An 8,163-nucleotide genomic window follows, 5' to 3' on the forward strand; every position below is an offset into this window, starting at 1 on the left:
CCCATTGGAGCTTCAGGAGTCAGCTCCCCAGTGCTGCCACCTCCCCTCCACGGGTGGGCAGGGGTCTAACAGTGTGTGCTGGGCACACTGTGACTCTCATGTGGGTCAGGTCCAGCCCTAGTTGGCACTGCTGGACGGGGGTTCCTACACATGGCTCCTGGGGCCAAGGAGGCTGCTTAGGATGTGGATGGGGTGATTGGTCTAGCACAGAAAAGAACACTTGGAAAGATTCAGAAGGACAAGCAAAGAGGAGCTGTTATGGGTCCTGCCATGGTGGCACTCATCTGCACCCTTTGAGGCATGTGCTGCTGCTGCAGTGGCAGGGAGCAGGGAGCAAGGCAGGGTGCTCATCACAGGGGGATACCAGCAGGTTTCCTTTGCAGAGAGATGTTGACAGGAGCCGTGTGCTGCTTGAAAAGGGGCTTTCTCTGCTGGCACCCACCACGTCACACACAGCCCAGGCTACCACCTCGTGCCATGCGAAACCCAAGAAAGCCTGGATAATCTCCAAAGGGCGGATGAAATTCCCATATCAAGCAAGCTCTGCTGTAGCTCTGCTAAAGCCCAGAGAGGTTTGCCTTCGTGGGAGGACCTGGGTGGTTTTATAAGGGGCTCCATTCCTCCCACAGGAGCCTCCAGCCAGTCAGCATGGCTGAGACCATATTAGGGATGCCTTTCCCTGAGTGTGAACTGTGTTCCCATCACATTCCCCATAGGAAGGCTCCCCATAAAGTCCCCCTTACCCTGACTTAAAGAGGCAACGAAGGCAGTGCCTTTGGGTGAGAGGCAGGGACGATGGTGCCAGATTGCTCATCCTCCAAGCTAGCATTTATAAGTGAGGACAAGCCAGGGTGCCAGCACTGCAAAAAGGGGAAGCTGTCAGCCTGTGCCCAGCCTAGTGCTCATGATTTTCCAGCCCGCTTTTGCCTTCCTGACCACCATTTCCCAGTTTCTTTCTGCTGCCCTTGTGAAATTTTGGAAGCAGATTAGAAACTCAGCTTAGCAGCTGAGCCCTATTCATGATCAGAGCCAAGCCCTTGATGAGACTGGCTTTATTTGGGACTTGACTCATCAAGAAGCTGGGAGTCCTGCACACCAGTGGGGTACTGCTGAGGGCAGGTAAACCCCCTCTTGGGAGCTCCCTGAATACTCTTCCTCCTTTCCCTGTCCCCATTGTGGCATCCTCCTCCACTCTATGTCCTCATCAGGAGACCAGAGGTCCTTTGGGACTGCTTCTCTAGGTGGGCTGGGGAAGAGCTTTCAATACACAAATTTTTCTAAACTGGTGCTGTAGATGCTTTAGGAAAAAAAGAGATATAGCTGTGGCAATCTTCAGTGGACAATCTCAAAGCACACGCTCATGGCACTGATATCCTTAAATGCAGTTTATGTTTACGAGGGGTTTTTTGCATTGAAGACCCACCCGTTTCCAGGGGGAGGAACACTGATATTAGGTTACACAGGTTTCACAAGCTGACAATGAAATCAGCCCAGAGTCACCACTGAGCTGCCACTAATTTCTGATGTTTAAAATCAGATTCAGAAATATGAACTTGAGCTGGGCTTTTTCCTGAGCCCTCTCATTGCAAATTCTGAAGTTTTTTCAAGCATTAAATTATTTTCTGCAAATAATTTATTATTACCCATCAGTTTACTGCTTGGGAAACTGAGATCCATCACTGTGCAAGCTGCTGATCGATTAAGGAATGGCACTGGGCTCCAAGACAAGCAGGTGCCAGATTTGCCTGTGGGAAATGGTGAGGCATGTGGGTTCCTATGCTGGGAAAAACATCCCAAAGCCACAGGAACAGCTTCTGTCCCCATCACCTAGAGGCTGACTCTAACCTAGCAGTGATGGTTTGAAGGACTGACCTTTCAGATTTGATCATTTCAGCAGCACTCCCTTACTGCTGTGAGATAAGGAGCAGGTTACAGCCCAGGTGTCCCTGTTTATCTCTCAAAAATTGTGTACTCTCAGTGACAGATGGGCTCACAGAGGTAGCCAACCAATGCTAGAGATTCATAATCCCTTGCTTGTTGCAAATGCCATACCAGTCCCTCGGGTGCTGTGTTGTGGTCCAGGGCCAAAAGGAGGAGAGGAAGAAGTGCCTGGGACAGATAAAGGAATATGAGCAGGAATAACAACAAAAGTAATCCTGACCAGTGGCCAGATTACTGTCCCAGAGCTCCAAAGGGAAGAGAGCATGAGCAGAAAACAGCTTTGTGCAGGATTATGAGCTTGAGATAATGTTGGAAGAAAGTATACGGGCTCAGATGCTTCTCCATTGCCTGTCTCTCCCTGAATGGGTGCACACAGGCTGCCTCCTGCCTCAGCTCACAGAGGTGACATCCTGGAGGTGTTACTGAGACCATGAACTTGACAATGTCTTGCACGTTTTGTGTGTTGTACTCTGCCACTGGGAGCATGATGCATATCTGTCTTGATGACTTTTTTTGGAAGTGAGATCCCACCACATGGTGAACTGCCTCAATCCCTGCTTCTGCTTTCTTTCAGGGGAACTTTAGAAATGACACAAATTATTTCTGACAGACATTCAAACCCCAGGCACTTCCAGACTAACTTTCTTTGTTTTTAACTATTCCCTTTAAGCATGGTGAAGGAGAGGTGGCTGCAGGTTCCCACAGTGGCCCCAAGCCTTTTGCAGATCCCCAAGTTGGAGATGGCAAATGAATACATATGGATTTTCAGGGAGCAGCTGAATCTGGATTTACACCCCGTTCACTAGCCACTTGGGAAGAAGTGTGGGGTGAGCATCCAGGGTCACCAGCCAGCCTGCCCGTCACTGAGGCTGCTTAAGCAGGAGATAAAAAGGGAGTGGTTGGGGAAAGTCTCCCGATTCTCCTGCCACTTACTCAACTGGTGAGTCTATACTTGGATTTTCCTCAGACTGAGTGGGCAGCCTGCAAATGTGTTGCTGGGGGCAGTATCTTGACAAGTATCCTGTTACTGCAGGCTGTAAAATCTATTCCCTTCCCTTGACCATTCAGCAGTGGTGTGCAACCTCGTAATCTTAAGGACCCAGGAAGAAAAAGAGAGGGAAAAAAGGGCTGGCACCAGGATGGACTTTATTCTTTGCCACTGCAACAGTTTTAAAGCTGGGAGCTGAACTGCATTCACACCACGTGGTGAACAGCCAGCCTCGCTGAGTGCCCAGTCCAGGACTCAGAGCTGCAGCAACCAGAGGATGCTCAGCAGTGGAAGATGCCTCTCGCTGCTCCTGAGCATGTTCCTAGCACACAACCCAAGGAACTACATCTCTCTTTACATCTTTTAGAAAGTGGATGGAAAGTGTGGACCTCTGATAAGACTCAGAGAAGTGGCTGAAGTTGCTGTAAACTGTGCTGCTGTGTGTGCTCAGAGGTTCAGCTACTCAGCTGTAATGGTAAAAAGCTTCAAGTTGGTCCAAGTAACAGGATTTATGATACAGGAAGAGGGATTACAGGGCTTTCTCAGCAGGTCATAACCTGTGATGGCCATGGTCAAGTTTCCCAGGATCTGGTAGTTCTGGGGGACTTCTGCAGCCAAGTGCACTACTGTTGACTAACCTGCCACACAGAACATTCAAACTGGCTCTTCTGATCCTTCTCCCTTGACAGTGTTACCCTGTTGGCAGCTGGTGCAGACCTAGAAAGGATAATAGCCCATGAAACCAAAGAACCTCCATCTGCGGGATTAACCAGGCTACAAGCGTGATGGCTTGTTTTGTGAAGCGATTGGGATGGCTACCCCCAGTATTTGGCAGAGATTCACTGACCTAGGTGAGGCAGAGTTTCATGGGAAGACTATGATTTTACCCTCTCTGGCAAAATTTTCTTGCTGATTTGGGTTTTATGCAGTTAAATACTTTAAAAATGCAAATAAGAAACAGCTTATTTCTTTTCTCCAGTTTCTCTCTCCTCCAGACTTTACCCAAACAAACTCAGCAGCCCAGTTTAAGATCCTGACAGCTCCTAATTCAGCTGGAAGCCAGTCTGTGGATCTGAAAGATGTGTTGACATGTAGTTTTCCACTCCTACTACATATAAACTGTCCATTATTCCCCCTCATTGCCTGGAGCCAGAGAGGGGTGTAGTGGCAAAAGACTGCAAGTCAAAAGCGCATGTAAACTACCCATGTGTCTTCCTGTGACCATACTCTGCAAAATAACATTCATGCTCATTTTTCATTACGTGCTACTTTTTGAATAAAAATCAGACTATCTCTCTGCTGTTAACTTTGCCGTGGTTATTTCAGATAGAAATAAGACTCTTTTCTAGGCCAGGCTGCTCTCCTCCCTAGCGAGAAGCTCTGGGGCTCTCATTCAAATGGAGGTAGTGGAGGAAATCAGGACTCCTGGGGCTTGGCATCAATTAGTCATCTATCATGGATCTGATTTGAAACTCTCAACCTGCCTGGCCACATGGTTTGCTGCCTGTAGAGGAGCAATAATAAGAGTTAAGAGGCATAACTAAGATCCTCTGGGGAAAAGTGCTTTAAAAGGAAAAAGCATGTTTAGAATTTCAGTATTATTGTTCAAATGGTGTCTTTATTTCATTTTTTAATGAAGGCAAACCCCCAGCAAAATATACGAGGAAGGAAACTCTAGTATTAGTATCAGCCTCATAAATGTTGTACTTTCTCATTTAGGAATCATTTAATAACTGATTCTCAGCCCCTGGAAGTCTCTACCATGAGGTATCGAAGCCAAAACTCATTAGGATTAAATTAATAATAATGTTTATACAGCTACACTGAGAATATCCAGAGCTGCTATGTCAAGGATAGTGAATGATTATTGTCTGGCACATACAGAGCTGCTTGGCTCTAGCTGGAGGGGTGAGAGAGGATTTGTTCTCCACAAAGGACTGTCTCAGCATCCTGCCCCAGAGCTGATGAATGTCTCCAGAGCTGGTTTGGGATGTTGGGCCCTGTTGCCTGGCAGTTGCTACACTGTGAGTGTGAAGATAGATTGTGGCAGACCATGGAGAACCCTCCCAACAGCCACAGCTGCTGCTTGCATCATCCTTAGGCAACATGTGAATTTCAATATTGCTGCATGTCTCTGCACACTTCTGTTGCAGGTCTTTTTATACAAATGGTCCCCAGTTCCTTTCCAAGCCCAGTGACTATTTGTCCCCCAGGCACTGTGGGATGTACATGCAAACCCTTGAACGGGAGGGTTGGGCTGCAATTGAGAAACTTGAGCAGTAGCGTGAAGGTGCAGATCACCTCATAGCACATGGGCAGTCGGACACTCATTTTCATACCAGCAAGTGTACTAAACCTGCTGTGGTACAATGGAGAGGATGGGTGGAAGCAGCTACCAACAGTACTGTGTTATTCACAAAGCGCTGCCACCTTGCAGGCTGTTATGAAGAATAGGTGCCTGCTCGGAAGAGGGCAGAGTTTAGGAAAAAAATTGCAGAAAACGACGGTGTGCCAGAATCTGGAGTTTGCCATTCTGGCGTTTCCTGTGTGAAGGCTGAGACATGGATGAATGATTGGGCAGTAGGTTTATGGGAACACAAGGAGAAGTTTGGTCCTGTAGAAGGTGATTCCTTCCTTCTCTATCAGGAAGGGGAAAAGCCATCAGAGAGTAACCATGTGCCCCTGATATAGGTGTGTCTTCTTAAACTGGTGTCAGGGTTTAACCCCAGCTAACAACTCACTACTAAGCAGTGGCTTGCTCACTCCCTTCACCCCCGTGGTGGGACAGGGAGGAGAATCAGGAGAAAAAAACACATTAAACTTGTGGGTTGAGGTAAGAACAGTTCAATAATTGAAATAAAATAAAATAAATTAATACTAATTATAATAATAACAATAATAATATATAATGACAGCAATAAACACGAGGAGGAGAGAGACGTAAAACCCAAGAGAAACCAGTGGTGCACAATATAGTTGCTCACCAACCACTGACATATGCCCAGCTCATCCCTGAGCAGCAATCAGTGGTTCCTGGGCAAGGTCCCCCAGTTTATATACTAGGAATGACATTCTGTGGTAAAGAATACCCCTAAGCCAGTTCAGGTCAGCTGTCCAAGCCAGAGTCCAGGTTAACTGGGGAGCAATCTTCTTTCCTCTTTGGCTAACGCTGATACAGCAGCCTTCTCTCGTGCTGTCTTCAGTTACAGGTATTTCTATATCTATTGTTCTCTGCTTTTTCCAAGAAATGCCCTCTGTTGCAGCACATGATGCTGAGGACGTGGCTGGACAGCAGTGGGACCACAGAGGTACCACTGAGGGCAACAGGAGAAGGCACCAGGGACAATCCAGATGCCACTGAAGCCCTCAGCAGAGACAATGAATGAGCAAGGCAGCTCCCAAATGTAATCCCCAGGATAGCACTGAGGGGGAAAACTACTGCATCTGCCTGGTTTTATTGCAATGAAGTATGTGGGCAAGGCTCCTGCACATCCTACATGCTCTGCATGTAGGGCACCCTGTGTGGCACAGCATGGCAAGAAGGTGCTCTCAGGAGCTCTCTCTTGTACTTGAAGCCATTGCATGATGGTTGTCACGTCAGGAGTGCTATTTCTGTGCCTCTCTTCCCAGTAAATACACTGCCCAGACTCTGCTCCCTTGTAGCTCTCTCACCGCCTACCCCTGTGAGCAGACAGCAGAGCTGAAGGGAGCTGGAGAAGCATTAATGGGTTTTAAAATGGAGCTTAACAGGTTTATGAATGCAGATGTACAGTGTGCCTGCCTGCAGCACTAGGCACTGGATGCCAGTGCAATTGGCCTCTCCTGATGGCATTTTCCTGAATCGTGGAGGGGGACCCTCAATTTGCCCAGTATCCTGCTCTCACAGGCTGTGGAGATAATTGCAAGGGCTGGGGGGTTGTGAGGGCTAGAGGGGAATATCCTGGTGGTTCTGAAAGGTCACACAATATCTGTGCCCCTCTCACTCGTGCCTGGGTACCACGGAGTGGCAAAGGCCCAATCAGTCCACTTGAAAACAGAGCTTTATTCTGGTCGGTCTGAGTATCGATTAAACTAAGTCAATTTGGTTATGTTAGCTGTATTGAGGATTGTATCAATGTACCTCACAGGCAGAGGTGCTGTATGTAATCCCCACCCCCTCACCTTAAAGCCACCAGCACTTTTGTTACACCGAGGAGTCCTGGCCAGCATTTTCCACCCCGGTATCTGTGTCAGCTTGCGTTTTTCCATTTCTGTCAGTCAGAGCAAGGAAAAACAATGTTTGCTTCCTTATTAGTTAAAAAAAAAAAAAAAAAGAAAAAGAAAGAAAAAAAAAAGAAAGAAAGAAAAAAAGAGAGCAGCAGTTTCCTAGAATTGTTTCTGAAAATCCGTCAGTGCCCCCGTGTGTCGGAGTGGGGACCGGAGAGGCGACCGGAGAGCCACCGTACAGAGCTTGCGCATGTCAAGGGGGAATCAGGTTTGCAGGTGCCCAGAACAGGGCGTTTGCAGCCGACCAGCGGCTTGGCCCTCTCAGAGGGGTGCTGTGAAATGTGCGTGATGCTGTGGCAAAGGCACTGCAGCAACCCTCCCCAAGGACAATCATGTCCCACAGGGGCACGATTCGGTGCGATGCCCTGAATACGGGGTGTGTGAGAGAAGGAAATACCCAGAAATCGCTGAAGAGCGGAGGGTGCGTGTCCATGTGTGGGTGGGCAGGCAAGCAGGGCGGAGGGTGCCCTGGTTTCTGCATTTGTTTCCGAAGCGTTTCATATCCCAAGCGACGGAGGTCGGCTAGCGCAGAGCTGGATTAGGCGAATCCTGTTCCGGCGCTCGCTGGAGACGGGTTTTTAAAACAGATTAGCGCAAAATGGAGAGAGGTCCCTGTTGTTGCAGATGCCTTCGCCTCCCTCTGGGCCCGGGTCCCGGCTGCTGCCCATCTTTTTGGTCTTGCAGAAGCAGAGCAGAAACCAGCAGCTCTCCCCGCGGTTACCCCGCGGCCCGGGGTGCCGCACGCAGAAAGAGCTGCAGTTGCATCAGTTCTGACGCACCGCAAGGACTCGCTGGGTTTAAATGTCCCCCGACAGAAGCTGCGCATCGCCAGGTTGCCCCCTCAGCCGGGAGGCGGGGAGTCTTTCCCGGAGGCTTTCCCCAGTTGATGCAGGGACCACCCGGGCCCAGGGCTGCGGTGCTGTGTGGTGTATTTTTTATTTTACTTTATTTTTCGTTTATTTTCATTT

The sequence above is a fragment of the Manacus candei genome, unplaced genomic scaffold, assembly GCF_025592945.1.
Source record: "Manacus candei isolate 608988 ecotype Guabito, Panama unplaced genomic scaffold, ASM2559294v1 h1tg000017l, whole genome shotgun sequence".
NCBI lineage: Eukaryota > Metazoa > Chordata > Aves > Passeriformes > Pipridae > Manacus > Manacus candei.